Source organism: Grus americana, chromosome 1 (assembly GCF_028858705.1).
Source record: "Grus americana isolate bGruAme1 chromosome 1, bGruAme1.mat, whole genome shotgun sequence".
Lineage (NCBI taxonomy): Eukaryota > Metazoa > Chordata > Aves > Gruiformes > Gruidae > Grus > Grus americana.
The window spans coordinates 10,004,750-10,025,040 of record NC_072852.1 but is presented as its reverse complement, the minus strand read 5'-3'; the positions used below and the strand labels follow the sequence as shown (position 1 = coordinate 10,025,040).

The 20,291-nt window shown below is 37.9% G+C and overlaps 1 protein-coding gene across 1 annotated transcript in view; it reads right to left on the bottom strand.

Annotated features, from left to right (window-relative positions):
* The window catches only part of SEMA3A (semaphorin 3A), a 172,646-nt gene that overhangs the window by 129,116 nt on the left and 23,239 nt on the right, over window positions 1-20,291 (bottom strand). The gene's annotated exons all lie outside the window — the stretch shown is intronic.

Here is a 20,291-nt window from a genome sequence, read left to right as displayed (position 1 = left end):
TACAAAGTAAGTAATTAAAACAAAGGACAGCTAATTTATCTGCTGTTTCATATTTCATCTGAGAAAAAAAAAAAATAGCAGAAACCTTTGTTTTGTTACATCTCTTACTTTAACCGGTCAGGCTGTTAGTCTTTTAGTAACATCCAAACCATTCTAACATTTCCAAATTATTTTTAGCAATTAGCATTTGATTTCATATTAGGAACAGAAGAAAAAAGATGCAGAAAATTATTTTTAAAACTCTCAAGAACTTTCAAATTATTTTAGAATTACGCTGCTTGGGAATATCAGAAAGTGATCATTTTTATCTAAAATGAAACAAAAAGCAGGTTCATAAAGTGTATGAGCTCACATAGTGCAATAAGTGGTTTATCCATTTTTAGAAATGTAACAAGAAAACTTTTGTAATCAGCACCTTTGGGTTTTTTTGCTACATTAGGAGCCAGATAAACTTGAAACTACACAGCATTTGTTGTTGATGGCAATTCAGTGTTATTGTAATTTGAATGCGATAAATCACCGGGAGAAAAGGGAGGGTTATCTTATCAGTAATCAAAATACAATTGGAACAGAGCCTCTCACAGCTGTTCAATCAGTTCTAGCTTTCATCCTCTTCATCTACCTTATCATAACAGTTGCCAATCACCTGGTTTCACTGAACTCTACTAGAAGGAGAAAAAAACAGAACCTTTTTTTTTTTTTCCCCTGTAAAACTTTTGTTTCTGAAAGAACATGTAGTCCTCTGAACTATGTTTTCATTACAATTTATCAATTAGAAGTAGCTAGGACAAGATATACAGTTTTTAGTGCACTCATGATGTAAACCAAGCATTTTAAATGAAACACTCCTGCCTACCTTCCACTGCAGCAAAGAAAACTTGAGGGCCATGAGCATAGTTTGATTAAAACCAGATACTTGGAAGGAGGAATGTTGCACTAATGTTTTGTTTCAGTTGCACCGGCATAAGCATGGACCTCTTTGACTTCAAAATACTGATGCATATGTTTTTTATACTGTAAAACTGAGAGAAGATTTTAGCTCATTAATGTCAGCGCTATTTAGCTACATGACAGCCCTTAAAGTGTTCTTGATTTGAATAATTGAAGGGGTCACATGATATTTCAAAGACATAAAACATTTAGATTTCTAAAGCCAGCTTATTTTCCCTTTATTATTTGCATTATTTGTCCTTTTTGTCTCTGAAAATTAATCCAGATTATTCAGTTGTTTTCTTAGAAAACATGAGAAATATTAACCTCTGAGATAAACGAAGACTTTAAAGCTTGATTTCATATCTTTGTAAAATTATTGTAACATCCCATATTATGAATTTGGCTTTGTGAGAAAGGTTATGGCACATATTTAACAGTGAACTTCACAGGTATTTAAGCACAACATTATTATAAATTCACAGATAATAAATGTTATTTTTAACATTTTTGTGTGTGTGTGTGATGAATCAGGTAGAAATATATGATGGCAAAAAAAGATCAGGATCTGGTTTTACTATGCAGTTGTCTGTCTAAGGGAAAATTTATCCAGCTTAATATTTGACTAGGTAATGTCCTTGGTACTGCCATTTGTGCCGGTATAAGGAATGCTCAGGAGAAATGATGAAGTTATGCATCATACCAATGAGCCCCCAGCTATTAAGGACAACATCTATAACTCTCAGGGTTTTCTAAAATGTGGCAAAATAATATGGCAAAACACTGAGTGAATGAGAATGGTTTCTAAACATTCTAACTCAAATAGTAGAAATGTTATTATATTAACTAACTTAGCCCTCTACTTTGGGTAATATAGCATCAGTGAGTTTAGTTAGCAATTGCACCGTCTGAGCTAGGACAGGTAAACAGCCAGCTAAATACCATTCATTAAGTGGCTCAGTTATCGGATCTAATTAGCAGTTCATCAATTCTCAACCATTTGTATGATATTGCTGGAAAGTCAGTCTTCAACAGGCAGAACCGGTACTGGTCATCAAGAAAGTGAAATTGTGGGTAGTTGTCACTACAAGGATTACCTTATCTATAGACAGTACCATCCTTGTCTCGTTAAATATCATCTCACAGAGGCACGAACACCTTTTCAATGACTAACAGCACAGATAGTTGTTTTCCCAGGGCACAATGTATTTCATTTGGCCAAACAAGGACGAGATGGGAAGATGGTCATGTCCTATCATCTGCGTGGCCTTCCACATGTCGCGTCCAAGCGTAGCGTGGAGCACAGTTTTTACTCACTGTCTGTTCCCCAAAAAAAGTCAGATCCAGATTTCCAATTCATGAACTTTTTCTCCCAGAACAAAAGCAAAGAAGGAAAGGAGCTGTTGTTCTATAGGCACAACTACTTGCTCAAAATATTGACTGTGCTGCAGTATAGACGCACCTGAGCTAGGCTGAAACTCGCTCATGTGCTTGTAGTGTCTAACACTGGCTAAGAGGCCAGCAAAGATTAATTGATTTTGTTCCTCATCTAACTATGCCTTGATTGAAGCTGCATGTTGAATGACTAGGGTGTTACATCGAGCTAAGCAGGAAAGGTACTTTGAAGTTAGCTCAGGGGCTGTGACTCTACTTTGTCATCATCATGATATTGAATGAAAGTCAGATATACTCAATGCAAAGACAAAATGTCTACTTCTTGGTTTTTTGCACAAGCCCAATTTAAGAAGTTTTAGGTTGGTTTATTTAAAGTCAGTTCCTCTTCCAAAGAACCATTAGGTATGAAAAACCCCAAACTTCTCAGGTGAAAATAAAACTGGGTAATGTCAAAACCTGTAAAGATGTTTGGGGACTATGAAGCAACAAACTACTTAAAATACCATGATATTTTAGAAAATTGCTTTTTGAAAAACTGGCCTAGTCAGGGCAGTTCATTTTTTTTTTTTATTCATCCCTTAACAACACTGTCCTTTCTTCTCAGTTCCTAACAATTGAACCTAAAAGTCCAAAATCCATTCAGTGTCTTTACGATACACATACCATGGACAATTAGGAATCAAAAGTAACAACATTGTCAACAAGTGTATTGGAGTTGCAATTGTGGTTAAAAAAATCCTTCCTCCTGCAAGTGTATACCTTTTTCAGGGAAAAGAGTATTAAAGTTTTTTCTAACTCTTAGAGAAATCTTGGTTTCAGGTACCAAAACAATGTACTACAAAAACAAGTCAGCTATTTAAAAAGAATTAATAAATATGAGGTGCTAAGTTTGTTAAGGATATCAGGGGAAATTTTCAAAAAGCCCAGTGGTTCTATTTTCAAGTGCGACTTTGGTATTTGACAACCAAGTTACCATGGACTCTTGGTGAGACTTATGGGGTAGGTCCGTGAAGGATTTAGATGTCAAATTTGAGACAGTGTGAGACCGAGGGTAACTGTGGGTCAGCCATCGGTGAGCGAGGGTGTGAACTCGTTCACTGGCATACGAGGCTGCAGGAGAGAGCGTCTCTACAGCTTAAAACATTGTGATGTAAGAGAAAATCCAGCAGAGGTAGATATGGTCTGAAATTAAACAAATCCTTCTTTGACGTATTTTAATTTTATTTTTTTTATTACTGAGCGGAAAATATAAAACTGCACAAATTATTTACTATGGTGAATTAGTTAATATGCACAATAGAGTTAGGAAGTTTCCCTGGAAATTTAGTTGCATATGCAAAATTGCAAAATAGAATAAGTATTACTTGGGTTTTCAGAACTTTGGGGACAGGTTTATGATAGAAAATGCATTTGACCTGCTTCAAAAAAGTCTTTTTATGCTTGAAAATCATGTATGAAACTCTTATGTCTATCTGTCTAACAACTCTTCAAAGTCCTGTGATTAATAAGATGCAAATAGACTTTGGGATAGTTCTGCTGGTAGGTAAATCTTTGTATTTTATATAGCAGCTGGCTTAGATGGACTGTGTCCAGCTTTTCTTATATGGGTACAAATCAGTGACCTCATATTTTCAACTTCAGACATAGCTATCAACACTCCTTCTGTTAAAATTTGTTTTTGCAGAGTGGGATCCACCCTTCACTTTGATCACATATCCAGCACTTTGAGAAATTGTCTTTTCACATTAATAAAACAGATGAGTAAAATTCATGCTTGGATTTACATCCTTGTCTCTTCTGATAGCTCTTGTTCCTTCTGATCCACAGGGAAGGGCTTGGATGAATTTCAGCAAGGGGCTGAAAGCACTGACTGCAGTTAAAGTCTGTGTAGCTCACATACATACACACAGCTCCGCTAACGCACTTTAATCACTTTGATCTAACTACTGACCCTCCTTGCACAGAATTCAGTGCCAAAACAGAGTAAGTGATGATGCCCAATTTTGCTCTTATTTGCCCTACTGAAAATCAACGCATTTACACCACGGATAAAAGAATCTGATTGCTGTGGTTCCACAATGTGTGGAATATACTTAGTGTCCATTACATTAAATACTACTTCAAATTAGTTACACAAATGTTTCCAGTAGTACCTACAATCTGTTAGGTTAGGTTCTGTACATCAAAAAGTACTTTTCCATTCAAATGTCATAGACATAACTAATAATCGAACAGCAGCAAAGCCCCCAATACCATTTTTCAACTCAAAGTGAATTTTCTCATGCTTAATGCTGCTCTATCAATCAAAGCTTTAAATTTCTTTCAGGTTACACAAACCAAACTAGTTCTACTTTCAATGTTTTTGTAATTATTACAGACTGAAATGGGAAACAAGAAATTCCTAATTAACCGCTTCATTCAAAGTGGAATATAAACCTTAAATACAATTTTTACATAGATTTTCTGGATTCTGGGCATACGCCAAAGGGGCTGGGAGGAATGCATTTTTACCTAAAATTTCATGACATGCAAGCAAACTCTGAGCTGTAATTCCGACAACACCAAGAAATTATAATGTAAAGTGCTGTACCTTGTTTTAAAATCTACCCAAAAGTGTCTTAATCCACTTCACACAACACACAGTTAAGCTGTGGAAATTCTTGACATGGGCTGTTGTAGATGGTAAAATTGTTTATAGTTTCAAGGGGCAAAATGATAAGATCAAGAAAAAGAAATCCTTAAAAGGCAATTAAATTTAGAGACACGGCTTCTGGCTCACCAAGTTGCTGAAACTGAAATTGTAGGAGACCTAGAGAGTATTCTGGGGAACTATTGCTATCTGATTGACCTAACCCTATTATCTGCTCCTGCTACAGAGAATCCCTATCATGGAAACCCCATATTATGCGTTTGCTTTGGCTGTGGTTGGAGACAGCATATTTCCCTCCTAGTCACATGCGGATAAAAGTGCAGCCATGACTTGAGTCTTGAGAAGAAAAGTCAAGCTGCAAGACATGAAATATAATTGAGCAAAATAGCTGCTGCCACTTCCCTCTCACCTGGACCATGCTCTGCGGCTGCCAATGGGGCCTCCCTGACCCATCCTCCTCCCCCCTCTGCCTCCCTCCTCAAAGCCTTTGGGGCCTCCCTGGGTGAGTGGAAATATTTGCAAACAGCATCATTTCACGCTGATTGAATCCATCTTCTGTAACAGCATTTCCACCTCTAATTCCTTCTAAATACCTTTTGTTTTGAAATAACTTGCCCATTTTTTAAGTGAACTAGTTCATCTTTTAAGTGAAGACCAGAAAGACCCATCAGCAATTTCCAGTAGAGATGGAAGAGGGAAAGTGAGTGGATTATCAGCACTCAGGTAGCACCTGCTGTCTGGCTGGGCTTAATGCATGACAAGATTTGGATACAACTTTGTGGTGCTTGACCTCAGAGCACAAGTTCATTTGCTTAAAGACACGTCAATGTAAATACAGTTGGATTTGTTTGAACACCAAATCACCTGGTGCATATCAGGGTCTATTTAAAGCCACCTCAGAAGGGGATTCAAAGATAACTGAAAGTAACTTTAGGATGTTTTGACTCCAAGCACACTTGGCCAGTCCCACCCAAACCAGCTCTTAGCGGGTTCCTGCTGGATGCTGTCAGCTGAAATGGCCAAACTGCGGCACATCCAGCCACGTCTCCTCCCACCTTCTTCAGCACACGTCAGTAAGAGAGAGGTGACACGCACAGAAATTACAACCAAAAAAGTGAAAATACTGTTCCAAAAGTAACAAAAACAAGCAATATTTTGTCCAATGAAATTAACTGGGAGGGCAGGGAAAGCTGGTGTGACTGCCTACCATGCTAAAAACTCATCTGTTCTCAGTTATTTGTTTGGGGTTTTTTTAATTCTTTTCCTCTCTCTTTGTACTAGCACAGAGGAGATCTAGTCCACACCACTTATTCTAGGTGTCTCGTCAATCTAAATATATGATTGTTTATTCATTGCATCAACACAATAGCGTCATTATCCTCAGTGTTAGCACCAGGAATAAAGTTCAGTGGAATTTTGCAAGGAGGAAGAGAAATAATGAAAGTTTTATGTTTCTGAGGCTCCAGTGCAATATCAATGAGAATCAGTATATAATTTTTTTGTTTAAGCCACAAAAACTGCACTTTTCTTACCAAGACATAGATCAGTGACCACATTTGTATCATTTGCTTTGGGTCCCTGTCAGAACAGAACCCTTTAGAGGATCAGTTGTAGACTGAAGGTATTAATGAAACGGCCCAGGCACACTGAAATGGAAAGCAGGGTTTGCCTTCTTTTCTTTGTTATATAAAATGGGAATTATGAAAACGTAACAATTTCTGCAAAATGTACTGTGAATTTTAATTTAGTTCATTGTTTCACACTCTACAGTTCTTTGCACTTTGAGTGATTTAAAACAGGACCATTTCTCACCTGAATTCAGGAAACATTCTCCATTGGCACCAAATTGCCACGCCTGCACAATGAGTTGAATGAATTGCTTACGCAGGTTGTGTAGCCTCAGTGTAAGTTTGGTTTATGTAAAGGACACATTAAAAATTGGAATGTTTTCAGGGAAAAGGCAGGGCACTTTCCACTTACCCTTCCAGACCCAATGATATTATTCATTCTCAGCAGTTCCACTGGTTATTCTGCTAATTTCCCTCCAAAAGAATGCTCCTTTGGGTGCAATATTCAAGTGTATATGTATGTCAACTGCCGCACGGCCTTCCAAATGCCCACATTGATCCAAGATACCGTGAGTCACTGTTGACAGATGAGGAACATTCACACAAAACCCTCGCTGAAAGTTAAAGAACTCACATTTTTCCTTGATGGTCACACACTAACACATTGTGGTTAACGGTATACTCCAGAGATTTGAAAAAAAAAAAAGAAAGAAAAAAAAAATTAAAGTTGCAATTCACCTAAAATTGAACAGGGCACTGATTCAGTGTTTTCAAATTAAAGCAACACTGGGTGGTTCCAAATAATTTCTAAAGAGTCAGATTTCAGCTGATAGAAATTGGTATCACTCTATTGCTCTATCGCTTATAGTAAATCTAAATTTATTTACAGCAGCTGTGGATATAACTTAAAACTTTAAAGTGAAGTGTACTAACTGTGTCTCTAAAACTTCTTATCATCTAGCAGGATTTTGATTAAATCTGGAATAAAATAACATCACAATGAAGTTTCTACATGTTTATAAAGTTTGAAGACTAAGCAATGCCCAAGAAAGTCATTACAAAGCAGCATCATGATATTCTGTTGCAGACTACATTTGTACTTCTAAAATAGCTGGGGAAATGACTTTGTCCTGATGATGAAGAGGTTTCCTATTGACACATACATATTGGAAAATCTTCAAGAACGGACATCTCACTGTCTTGAACTCAGTGAATCCTGAGCCTCCATGGAACATTACCAATCCATGTACAACCAATGCACTACTTTTTCCAAAGTTTTCAAAAGTTATTGTAACCATTTCTGTTTCCTGTACTGTTGAATAAATAGTCAAGATAAAGTATTTTGTTTTGTCTTATTTTTTTCCTTAAACAAATGTAATTCCAGCAGCAGCTGACATGGCTTCTATTATAATGACAAACATTTGGGTTTATTTCTAGCTAGTCTAATTATGAAAGGCATCAGGGTAGATGTGTTTTCTTTTTGTAGCCACTAATACTAATTTGACCTACTGGGGAAACAATTTCAAAATGTCAACATTTGCATGCCTGAACCCTGCTATGAACTAAACAGATTCGTGTGCAGAGGTCCTGCCTCAAGCTGTGACACACTACTTACCTCCTCAGAGGGAGTTAACACATTAATTTGAACAAATGAAATTAGAACAGCCAACTCTCCGTGGTGGTCAGAGGAAAAGTACCCTGACCATAGTGGCTGATTGCAGTTTAAGTGGCATATTGCTTAATTAAACTGTAGTACGATAGCTGAATAAGGAGTGCATAAACACCCCACAAAAGAGGAGGTCTTCAAGCTCGGAGGCATAATATGAACGTAGTACTCAGTTCCCGAAAAGGAAAGTTACTGTTGCCCTTTTTAGAAGTGTAAGCTTTGAGATTTAAGAGAATAATTTACACGTTTGCTGGATATGCTAGTTTCTGCAGATGTATATTCCAGAAAGCACTCCTGAGATTCAGATGCTAACAAGTTTGAACAGAAATCTGGTAGAAAGGTCTGCAAGTTGAGGAAGCTTGCATCTGCTCCACTGCTTAGTTCAACCAGTTCATGACCCTTGAGGTCTAATCCAAAGCCAAGCAAAGGCAGTGGGATTTTACTGATTGTGCTGAAAACTGAATCAAGCCAATGGATTAAGGGTATGGTTCCTACAGGACCTGTGTTTTCAGGAACTTCCTCCAAAACATTTACCCTTATAACCTTAGAAACAATTTTTGAAAAGTACATGCTTTAAGCTAAAACACAGGGTCCCGATGGATGTCACTCGGTAACACTCTTACACACAGTGCTCCAAATACATTTTGTATCTTGTGATTAAATGTTCGATCTGACATGCTTTGCAATGATCTCTGTAGGGAAAATATAAGCAGTGGGAATCTTCTATTTTGCCTTAGTCTAACTCACGTGAGTTGAGAGTGGGTTTTGGAAAGTGGAATTTGGTGTTGGTTCATGCATGTTAAATGCATGTCCTACTGTCTCCCATGCTATTTGAGAACTCTGCTTTAGAATAATGCTAAAATAATGGATGGTATGCACTACACTTAACTTGGATATCTGATCTGGGCCTAAGTTTAGTTATGCCATGAAGCTGTTTGCCTAAAATAAGTGTTATGTAGGTCAATGGAAGTTGCAAGGTGCCCCTGAGGATCTCCAAGAAGAGACCAAGTCTGCCTAAATTTAAGAACCTAAATTAAATGAATCAAATCACATTTCATTCTGGAAAAGAGATATCAACCATCTAGCACACAGCACACGGGAATGACAGAGCAGCCAGGCAATAGTTTAGATATCCAGGAGAGGAATCAAGTACCTTAACATTTTTGTCCCCTGCCAAAACACAGATACTAGATTCTGCAATAAGTGAAGTAGGGGTGTTATACAGAACAAGCACCTCTGATATCACCTTGCTTCTTTACTTAGCCCCATCCTGTGCATCAAGGGAAACAGAAGTCCCTTTGAAACAACAGACAAAAATCGCGTAATCAAAGGTTGCATGGGACTGCTGCAGTTCCAGTATGAAATGGGCTGTTGGATCTTCCAGCCACGTGAGGAGAGCAAGGCTTCCTCTCTGGGACTCAGACCCAGTGGTAGTGGTAGTCCAGGCTTTATGCCACAGTTTTCCATCCAGAAGTGATTGTGTTGGACAAAATATTCCAAATAGAATGAAGCAGGACACTCAGCATGTAAACTTTCAGTCCAAACTATTACAGGTTATGAGAAACTGAAACCATTGATGTGTCACGGGAAGTACCAGGCACATTTAATGAGTGCTCAAATAACAAGGCACTTACTATGATGAAGCGTATGAATTTTTTTAGTCTTAAAACTTAGCACACACTCATCTCCTACTGAAGTCAACAGCATTTAACTCCTGATTTAGATTATGTACACTAAAATGTTTCTGTAAATCAGGAATATAGACTGGTTTATAATTAGGTGAACACACTCCACATTTTACTGCGGAGTAAAAGCAAAGTGAAATGGACAACCTGTAGTTTCCTCACATCAGAAACCTCCATATCTGCATCCACATCCTAATTCCTGTATAATCCTGAGTGGTTTACCTCTTAAAATAAACAGACTCTACCTTATGTCCTTACTGGATTACTGTGAGTAGGATGTTTACATAAAGGATACAGCTAAGTATTCACTGAACATAACAAGAGTGCAATTCATTCCCATGCATTAGAGCCCATTATAATTTGGTGGCTATATTTAAATAAACCAATGTTTAACTATGCCAGCAATTACTATCTAATGTTAATACTCTAATTGTGTCCAATCCTTCCCCTCCAGAGTTTGATTCATTGAAATGTTTATCTGCACTACCACTACCCATGGAGTGTAAATATGAAGATGAGCATTTTGTGTAAGAGAAAGTAAGCATAATTTATTGTCCAGGTGAATTAGACACCAATTTAGTAAGCACTATTATTTTCACAGTTAATAATACTAATTACACTGTGTTTTACCCTTCATGCAAAGACCTAGCCACATTCTAATAAACAGGACATGTGTGTTATTCTCAGTCCTCTGTTTGGGCAGCGTAGAAGTGTTTTAAAATGGAAATGAATGTTTTAAAGCTTCTTTGCACTATCCTAATCGTGGGATATCTCCATGATATGAAGCAAAAAAATCCTGCAGTTGTGCTGACCTGAACCGTGGGGAACCGCGATGCTGAGTGCCATTTTCGGCTGACACAGCATCACAAGACTGGAACTTGCTGTGCCTGAGCAAGTAATGTCTATGGAAAAAAGAGATGGTTAAGGGGTGATCTAATTGTTGCTTTTAATTACCTGTTGGGGGATTATAAAGAAGAGAGAACCAGACTCTTGCCACAGGTGCACAGTGAAAGGAGAAGAGGTAACATGCACAAGTTGTGACAGGGAAATAATGAATGGGATATAAAGGAGCTGAAACAATAAACAGAGAGGTTATGGAGTTCTGGTGCTTGGAAATCTTCAAAACTTGACTGAATCAGACACAAAACCCCCTGACCTAATTCTGAATATAGTCTTGATTTGAGCAGGAGGCTGAATTATTCCCTTCCAATATTTTTTTTCTTTTTCTTTCCCCTATGAATTAAGTGTACTGAATTAGCTTTGATAAATTAGGACCTAACAAAAAATAACAGGACATTACAGGCATGTTCATCCTGTTATTAAAAACAAACAAACAAACAAACAAAACCCACACAAAAACCCCCAACAAAATCTCATTAATCTCTCTTAAAGCTGATTTTTCCTGAAGCATCCCTGAGGGTAAGAATTTCCTTACTGTAAGCAATAGCAGAAAGCAACCAAATGGGCAACAGGAGATATGGCCCATACTGATCCTTGTAGAGCGGTTGAGGGATGCAGTGGAGCATAAATACAACTGCTTCTGCTTTACTGGGGAAATGAGGATCCATAGCTTTCATTGAGAGAGGACTGAAATCTCAAATGTTGTGTCAGAGATGTCAGATATAGGAATTCAGAGGTAAGTTCGGCCAGATTCTCAAATAGCATAAATATATTTCAATAAAGCTATGTAGATGTTGACCTACTAATCATGTTTTCATTGTCGTCCTCTCATATATTCTCAGCACAATCTCTTTTTAAGTAACAATATTTACAAATCATGCAAACATGAACAGGCAATAGTCGCCCTGGATTGATATTTTCTACAAAATAGTCCTCCATTTCTTTCATCTAAATTTAGTCTTCAGGCAGAAAGAACACACCACATTGTTATTACTGCTGTTTCCCTTTATTACATTACCACATTAAAGGTACCTGTGAAAAATTTTCATGAGATAATGTGGTAAATATCAGGTAAAGGGGACATAGGTAAACACCATCTTAATGATGATTAAATAACAATCTCAGCACACTGAACAAATTTTGGTCCTTTTGACTTCAGCATTCCCCAAGTCTCACCCTAGCTGCTGGACAGCATGTGCACCACAGCCATAAAGAGCACGGTAAGACTTAACAAAACACAACTAGTGGTTTCATGGTCTATTTTGCAGAAGAATAGTCTGGAAAAAACAGTGAAGTTCATTCATTACTGAGTTCAGAATGAAAAAAAAAATAAAATAAAATACTGTGCTAACATTGTAATACGTTATGGCTATTTAAGAAACAAGGGAATGTTGATACAGAAAGACAAAAGAACTGCAGCGCTAAGAGTAACTCATTTTCCTTTTATGGCCTGTTACTGCATGGCTGAACATTGCCACTAACTTTGTTTTTTCAGAACGTGCTGGATTTAAGAAGACTCTTTTGTTCCACTTGCAGCCCACATGCTGACACAGCATCTCATCTCCTATTGTTCTAACTTAACTATTATCTGATACATTTGATGTGCTGAAAGATAAAAAGCACAAAGATTCCAGTTACCTTAGAGATAGCAAAAGAAGAATTACTTAGCAAAAGAACAGCTGAGAAGGGGCTGTTTCTGGCAGTTTCCCTCTGGTGTATGTGTTAGACCCACAAGTGTGAGTTCAGACCCTGTAAGCCAGGCATCTTTGTTGGGGCTCTGCTCTGCACTGAGTGATCTCACCCTCTGCTGACTCCCACACACGGAGGTACACAGGGAAGAGCAGGCTCAACCAGTCTTAAATTCCTTTGACAGTTCAGACTCCAGATAGACTCTGTAGTAGTGAGGAAGAAGCATCGTTCATGGCAACAGTTAGAGAGAGATGTTTTGAAGAAACAGATTTATTCAAGGTTAATAAATGTTTATTCCATCGTTTTCCATGGATGCTAGTTCTGGTGATGAGCAAACAGTGACCTCACAATGGAAAACTGGCTGCTAAGGGACTTTTTAAAAGCCTGCAGCATCTGATAAGGTACAGTGCTAGGCAAAAAAGAGGATTGGTTCCCATATAGTTGCCCTGAAAATATTTGAGAGACAGGGCTTCTCAAAGTCTGAGCCCTCATAGCCCCAACATTATAACTCAGCTATTTTATCTAGGATAGATAAAACCAAGCTGTACTTCATCAGTACTGCATTGTCTTGACTTGTATCAACAACCTAGAGAAGCTCCCAAGAAGTCTTGTTCTATCAAATTAGTTTAAAAAAAAAAAAAAAATCGTGCTGTTTGGTTTTCCCATGTAATCATAGGGAGTAAGTTCCGTGGGTGTGGCAAAAAATGTGAAGTAGATTACCTGATCAAAATCAAAATCTGTGACCTTTTTTTTTTAAAACAGAATAGGGCATGAGCTAACATTATCATTAGGATCACAGCAGAAACTAGGAATGTCCATAGCTCTTCAAGTGACTGTTTCACTGACTAAAAAGGAAATTTCAATGAATACATGTTTTAAAAAGCAAATTGCTAGAGAGTAAAAGTTCTTTTACCAAAACAAAATTGTACTGTGGTTCCAGGAAAGACAAACATTCTTAGCTGGGTTCATGAACAAAGAGTATCAAATGAAGGCAGGAGGAAATAAAGCCTGACTCCACATGATATGTGCCAACTGTGGTCTCATAAAGCCAAGAAATCTTGGAATACTTTGAGTATGTAATATTTTTAGAGCTCTAATAAGGCACACCTGAGCTCCTCTTTACCACATTTAAAGGTATGTGCCACAGAAGCTAGATTTTGCTATGCATTTTTGCCTATTCCAGAAACCTGTAATTAATAAGCACTCATGTGGAGGAGAGCAGAACACTCAGTTGCCTGTTCAGATTCCTCTGAATTACTCCCACATACTTTGCTAAAGTGCACAACATATAGTAATGTTCTTGAATTATTCTTAAGTCATTTGGCTAAGAAGAACAGATGACACTGCTATGTCTGCCTTGTTGAAATCAAATATTCTTCTTTCTCCTACAGATGTTCTTCCTCAATTTCTTGACTTACTGGACTGTCTGTCTACACCAGCTGTCTTCCTTCAGCATCTCCACCATTCTGAGCCAGAGTGAGAAACAAACCTGTCTCTACTATTAATAAGATTTATTTTCATTTTACCTAACTAAGCAGTGCAATAAAAGAGAAAACTGTAAGAATTAAGCTCCTCCATACAGAATATACTAGCTAGAATAACCTTACTGTCCACCCTGCTATTCATGTAGTGGTGTTAAAAGTCATACTGTACGCAAAGTCCAAATGAGCTATGATAGCATGAAGGAAATGAGGAAATGTTGGGTTCACTCCATCCAATTTGGGTGCAGGAAGAGGTGATGTTACCCAGAAGCCAGATGCAGTCCCAGCAGCTGCCAGAATAATCGAATCTCATATATACAGGATATGGGAACCTGAGGTGGAATATATGTAGCCAATCTTTTGGAACAATCATGTGCCAAATAATTGTAGTAGCATAATAGTAGAAAAAAGCATGGAATCAATACACACGCTGGGTGGTATTGAAACACAGGAGGACTAGAAAAATGTTCAAATATCTCAAGTTCTACAAGGAATCCAGTTACATTTTTATTAAAAATAATAATAATCTAAAATTATATTAGAATTAAATGCTGTCTGCTTTTAAGTCAAGGACTTTAGTTTGTATGTCATCCAGGAGTCAGTATACCAGTACTGAACATATATAATTATTCTATCCCAGTCAGAAATTGAGCTGGCACTTTCTGTACTAACTGATCTCCTATAATCTTTACAACTATTTTCTGCTAGAGCATATTGCAGTACGGATCCCTAAATACTCACACAGGTTGCCTACTAAGGCAACATCTTATTGCTGGCTTCAGCTACCTAAGAGTAGGCTACAGAAAAGGCTGATGCAGACTGTCCCTGAAGTGCCCAGTGACAGGACAAGAGGCAACACAGGAAATTTTGGTAGCGGTCAAACATTGGCACAGAGGCCCGGACAAGCTGTAGAATTTCTAACTTGATGATATGCAAAAGTTGCCTAGACAGAGCCCTGAGCTACCTGGTTTAGTCAGCCCTGCTTGGGGCAGGGGTTGGATGTTAAACTAGATGGCCTTCAGAAGTCCCTTCCACACTAAATGACTCTGTGATTTATAACTGACACACCTTCCCGCTGTCACCATTTACCAGGAGAAAGCTGAAGGCACAGGATCACATGGACATCTCTGATACCCATTTTCCCATACAACTACTTATATTCTCTTTTTAACAGCTAATGTAGTTTTCACATAGATGTTCAAACCTTTTTTTAAAAAAAAAAAAAAAAAATGTCCTGCCACTTCTGCAGCAGTCTACAGGGTAAAATTCTTTCCTCAAGTAGGAAGGCACAAGTACGATGATGAACTAGGGTTTTCTGTCATGACACATAGGCACCTGAAACAGAATCAGTGAGCTAGGAAAGCAAGCAAAACTATCGAATCATAGAATATCCAAGGTAACGGCAGTGTATGTGTACTACATGTTATGCAGCTGAAAGTAGACCCTCTAAGACTTTACAAATCCCACTAAAAGTGAGATCTTATAGTTCAGGGAAAACTATTGCAACTTCTTAGAATTAGAAACTCAGATGGAACTAAAACAAAATCTTTCCTCAGTTTTCTATCAGTGAAAACTCCAGTACTTTTGCTGCTGTGTTGTTGAAATAAGGAGAACTCGGGAGCACAAGAACACTGTGGGGGTGGATACAGAGAAAGTGGCAACCATAGACACAACTTCAAGCAAGCAGGTTCAAACTTTAATGACCTGTGTAGGAAGATAAATGAGACTTCAAGAGAAAACAGCACTGTTAGCATGAGGATGTTGTTAGGTGCGGAAGGCGAGCGCTCTCAGTGCTGATGAATTGGTAGCTGACAAAGAGCTACAGCTTATAATGATAACTGTGTAAAGCTATGATGTATTTTGTCTTTCATCACATCCATTTGAATGAATCCTTAATGAATATCGTGTTCTGTTTGAAATCAGAGAGAAAAACCAGCAAGCATACTATTGCCACTTATCAATCACATTATTTTATCTCTCAATTACCCTTAATTTAATAATTGAATAATTTTCACTTCTGTTTTAACTTTAAGGGCCTCTATTGCAAATGCTGTATTTTTGCAGGTGGTTTAGGTTACCAGTAATTTTCAGTAAGAGCTCTTTTCCATCTTTTTTTTTTTCTTTTTTCTGAAAGCTCTTCTCTATACCATTATTTTGTCTAATCATCAGCCTTCCTGGAAATATTAATCATTATGTCTACTAGACTTTCAGAAAAACCTGCGTCAAGTTTCTTCAAATTGCTTCTCTGTTTATTTTAGCCACAGTCTGAATAAAATTATTTGAATAAACAGGTCTGAAGCATATCCTGAATTGTACAGTTGGGATATGAACTTGAAATCCAGCATAATTCCTGGCATTATAGTAATAGTATTTAGTGGAAAGAAAGAATTGTATTAAATTATAAGTGCATGTAGAAAGGAATTCTGTACAGCTAGCTGTATTTTCCATAGTAAAATACATTTTATTATCCTTTATTTCTTATATAGAAAAGCATGAATCTATTCTGCTAAGAACTATGAGAGTTTTGCCACAGCATTTTTTGACTGATCAGATTCTCCATTATTTGCATGTCATTTAGAACTAGTAAGCTGAAAGTATGGACCTAATGACACCATGATGTCACCGTTGGTGACATCATGTTATGTAGAAGAAGCAACAAGGTTGAGATTATAGAATATCTAGTCTTAAAAATCTAATGTCAAACCCAGCCTAAATTCTACAGTGCTTTGTGGGACATGGCACTTCAATGGCTAAATTACCTGTGTCCAACTTACTCCTATGTAGGCCAGAAGAGTGATCACAATTTTGAAGCTCCAGTGTGGAGTTACTAAACTGTCTCATCTACCATCATTTCTTTGCATTATGTGGCATGAAGTCCCCTACGTAAGCCTATCACAGATGGATGGACATCACCTTGATGAACAAGCACTTGTGGTCCTTACCATTTCTCTATTTCAGACCCCCCAGAGAGTTTCGGCATTACTGATTTTAGTTTTCATTTGGTCCTGTATTCAGCAAGGTACTCTGATCTAAAACTTTGTATTCTGAAGACTCATATATATTTATATCTCCACAGGGACAGAAGGTGTTAATGAGAGCACAGTTGTAGTTCTCGGAGCTCACAAAACTTATGTAATTATTTTGGCGGTTCAGAGAACACGCAAGGACATTTTGAGATATCGCTAGATTAATATGTCTTGGCATGGAAAATGCTTTGACTACCAGTCTGTATTTGTGCAAGTGGCTCAGCCCGTGCTGTACAAGGGATGAACTGGATAGAGCTGTGGCAAGGGTACCCACACTTCTTATTAGGCATTAGCTATTGCCTATAATTAAAAACCAACTGGCCTGATATATGCCTCATAAAGTAACGGCTACAAAAGTGCTGGCACCAACAGCTCACAAACACTATTTCAAATTTTACAGGTTTAGAAAACAAAAGGATTAGTTAGCTAAACAAAACCAGTGTAAGAAATAGACCAATATACTCTGAATAACAACAGCATAAAACCAGTTTAGTTGAATTACAGAATAGCTTTGTTTTGTTCATTGAGCGCTATTGATTTTTTGGCATGGAAGAAGAAAAAAAAAAAGAACAGATGGTGAAAGAAATAAATTAAGCTGCTGGTGATGGAATACAATATCACACTGAATTATAAAGAATGATGAACAGAAATCCCTTTAAACAGGCACTTACACTCAGTATAAGAGGTTCATATTGTTAAGTTCATATCTGGTTATTTTGGTTTGTTTTCTAGTTATTAGAGTTTTTACTGTCAATACAAACTCCAATAGGAATTCAAAACAGAAATCCAAGGCAATGTACAAGAGATGCAAAGGTGCTCTTTTCACTGTGTTCAACTGCAAGGCAGAGCTTCTAGTAAGGTACAAAAATGTAATGCATTGTAAAACCATTCAAACAAAACCTTTATAGTTTTATTTCTCAATAGTCCTTACTCCTTATTGCAGATTTGAGTATGGCCAAGGCCTTGACTACATTTTCCAACTCTTCCAGTTTTGATAAAAAAAGTGCTCTCTCCTCTTAAGATCTTGCTTTATTTATATCCTTAGTCTTTAAGAACAATAAACTGCTACTGTTAAAAATCAATGCATTTAAGAAAAAAAAAAAAACAGTAAGATTATAGAATCATAGAATCACAGAATGGTTTGAGTTTGAAGGGACCTCAAAGATCATCTAGTTCCAACCCCCTGCCATGGGCAGGGACACCCTTCACTAGACCACGTTGCCCAAAGCCCCATCCAACCTGGCCTTGAACACTTCCAGGGATGGGGCATCCACAGCTTCTCTGGGCAACCTGTGCCAGTGCCTCACCACCCTCACAGTAAAGAATTTCTTCCTAACTTCTAATCTAAATCGACCCTCTTTTAGTTTAAAGCCATTACGCCGTGTGTTGATAAGATGCGTTGATATAAGTGATTGGCCAAGAACTGCTGTGCAAGGTAACCCTATTTTTGGAAGCAAAATTACAAAGCCAAACTTTGTCCTGGTAAAGTGACAGCAATTCTCTTAATTTCAGTAGAGAAGCATAACTTTTCAGGATTTTTTAGTGCAACTCTTCAGTGATAACGCTTCCTTTTTTTAATGTGACGCAATCAGCATTTGGGTCACAGGCACATTATCAAATGTGGTAGAGAGGTTTATTTTTCACATACTGCAAATTATTTTGTCTCACAATGGTCTCATCTTTCTGTAACTTAATGTTCCCCCAAGCCACAACACTATGTGCTAAACAGAAGTCTAATATCAGTGTAATTACCTCAAGAGAATTATAACTCTGTCCTGAGTTATCGAAGATAAATCCCCTTTAATGTCCATGGTTATCATTCATTATTAATAACATCAATACTTTTCATCCTTCAGCCTCCAGACATGGTTCAAAGATAATTTGGTAGCACTAGCTCCATTTAGCAGTTGAAGCATGAAGCAGTTTAATTTGGTTTTCAAGGTACAAATCATGGTGGGGCACTAAGCTCCTCTTACTGAAAACTCGTCTGAAGCCTTGCACTCCACTTCTGTGGGACTGCTGCTTCAAGCACTATGGAAAAGTCACTTTGTCAAGCCCATACTCTGCCTTTGTACTTGCTTTTTATAGAGGTGTGGAGAAGAAATGGATATCAAAATGGCTGGATACATTTTATGGATTTTTAAAGCATGGGGCTGCGTTCCCAAAGCTTACACTATCCAGTTATACTTAACTTGTTCATTTCAAGACCCATTTAAAGAAATTATATTCGCATCCATAGGAATAATAACTATGCCTCTTATGACAGAGCACAACTTCCCTATTCTGCTTCTTGCTGCATTTCCTCCTGCCCCACAGGGATGGGGTGATCAATGCCAGGCGATTGGTATTGCTAGCCCTGACCATTAGTCAACACTTACTTCATCAGACCCTGCCAATCCAGACTGTGCCCATGACCAGAATAATTTCCAAAACTCTGGGCCTAGCATGTCTGTCTCCAGATGAATATTTTCTCTGTAGCTGAGCCCTACAGTAGACAAAGCTCCTTGTTCCTGAATTATTTGTATGGCAAAAGCTTACTGACAACTTCACTAGCCATCTTAGCAAGCTCAGATCTGATCTTTGAGCACATCTTGCGGATGCACCAAACGGACCTGGTGTAATGCCATACATTTCTTGGGAGTTTTGTAATCACAGAGTAGTAAGCTTTGGCTTACTAAATTTTGTAACATATCTATATATGTTTCCTACTAAGCATGACAGACTAACATCTAGGGTCATTTTCTACCACTTATGCAAGAAAATATGCTGTTCTCTGCATATTCAGGATCTTAACAGTGGCTTGAGTGGATCCTATATCAAACTGCTTTCCCAGACCACTGTATGTGCAGGTTTCTTCTAGCCTGGAATCCCTGTGACCTTCTTACTCATCTCATTTGCCCGGCAAGCAAGCGAATAGCCACTATCCATAATAGTAATCCGTGCTGGGAAGCTCCTCTAAGAATGATTAAATAGGTGACATTTGGGTTATGCAGGGCAAACACTTTTAACTTCAGTACGTGCCTGGTGCCACTGGACTCCTGTCTCCTGCTTGAGCAAATATGACCTTGAGCCAAACCTACAAGGGGAATAGTAATAGCCACTCATATTCTAAGGAAAAATGTCCCAAATTCACTGGGGTCAGCAGCAGCAGGAGAAAACAATCACCCACTTGTATGACATAATTACAACTTGAGGAGTAGGTGACCACTGTCATGAGGAATTATGAAACTTCCACACTGAATAAACTTTGCAGAACCTTCAGTCCTAGAGTTAGAAAACATCCAAAATATGAGATCTCTGG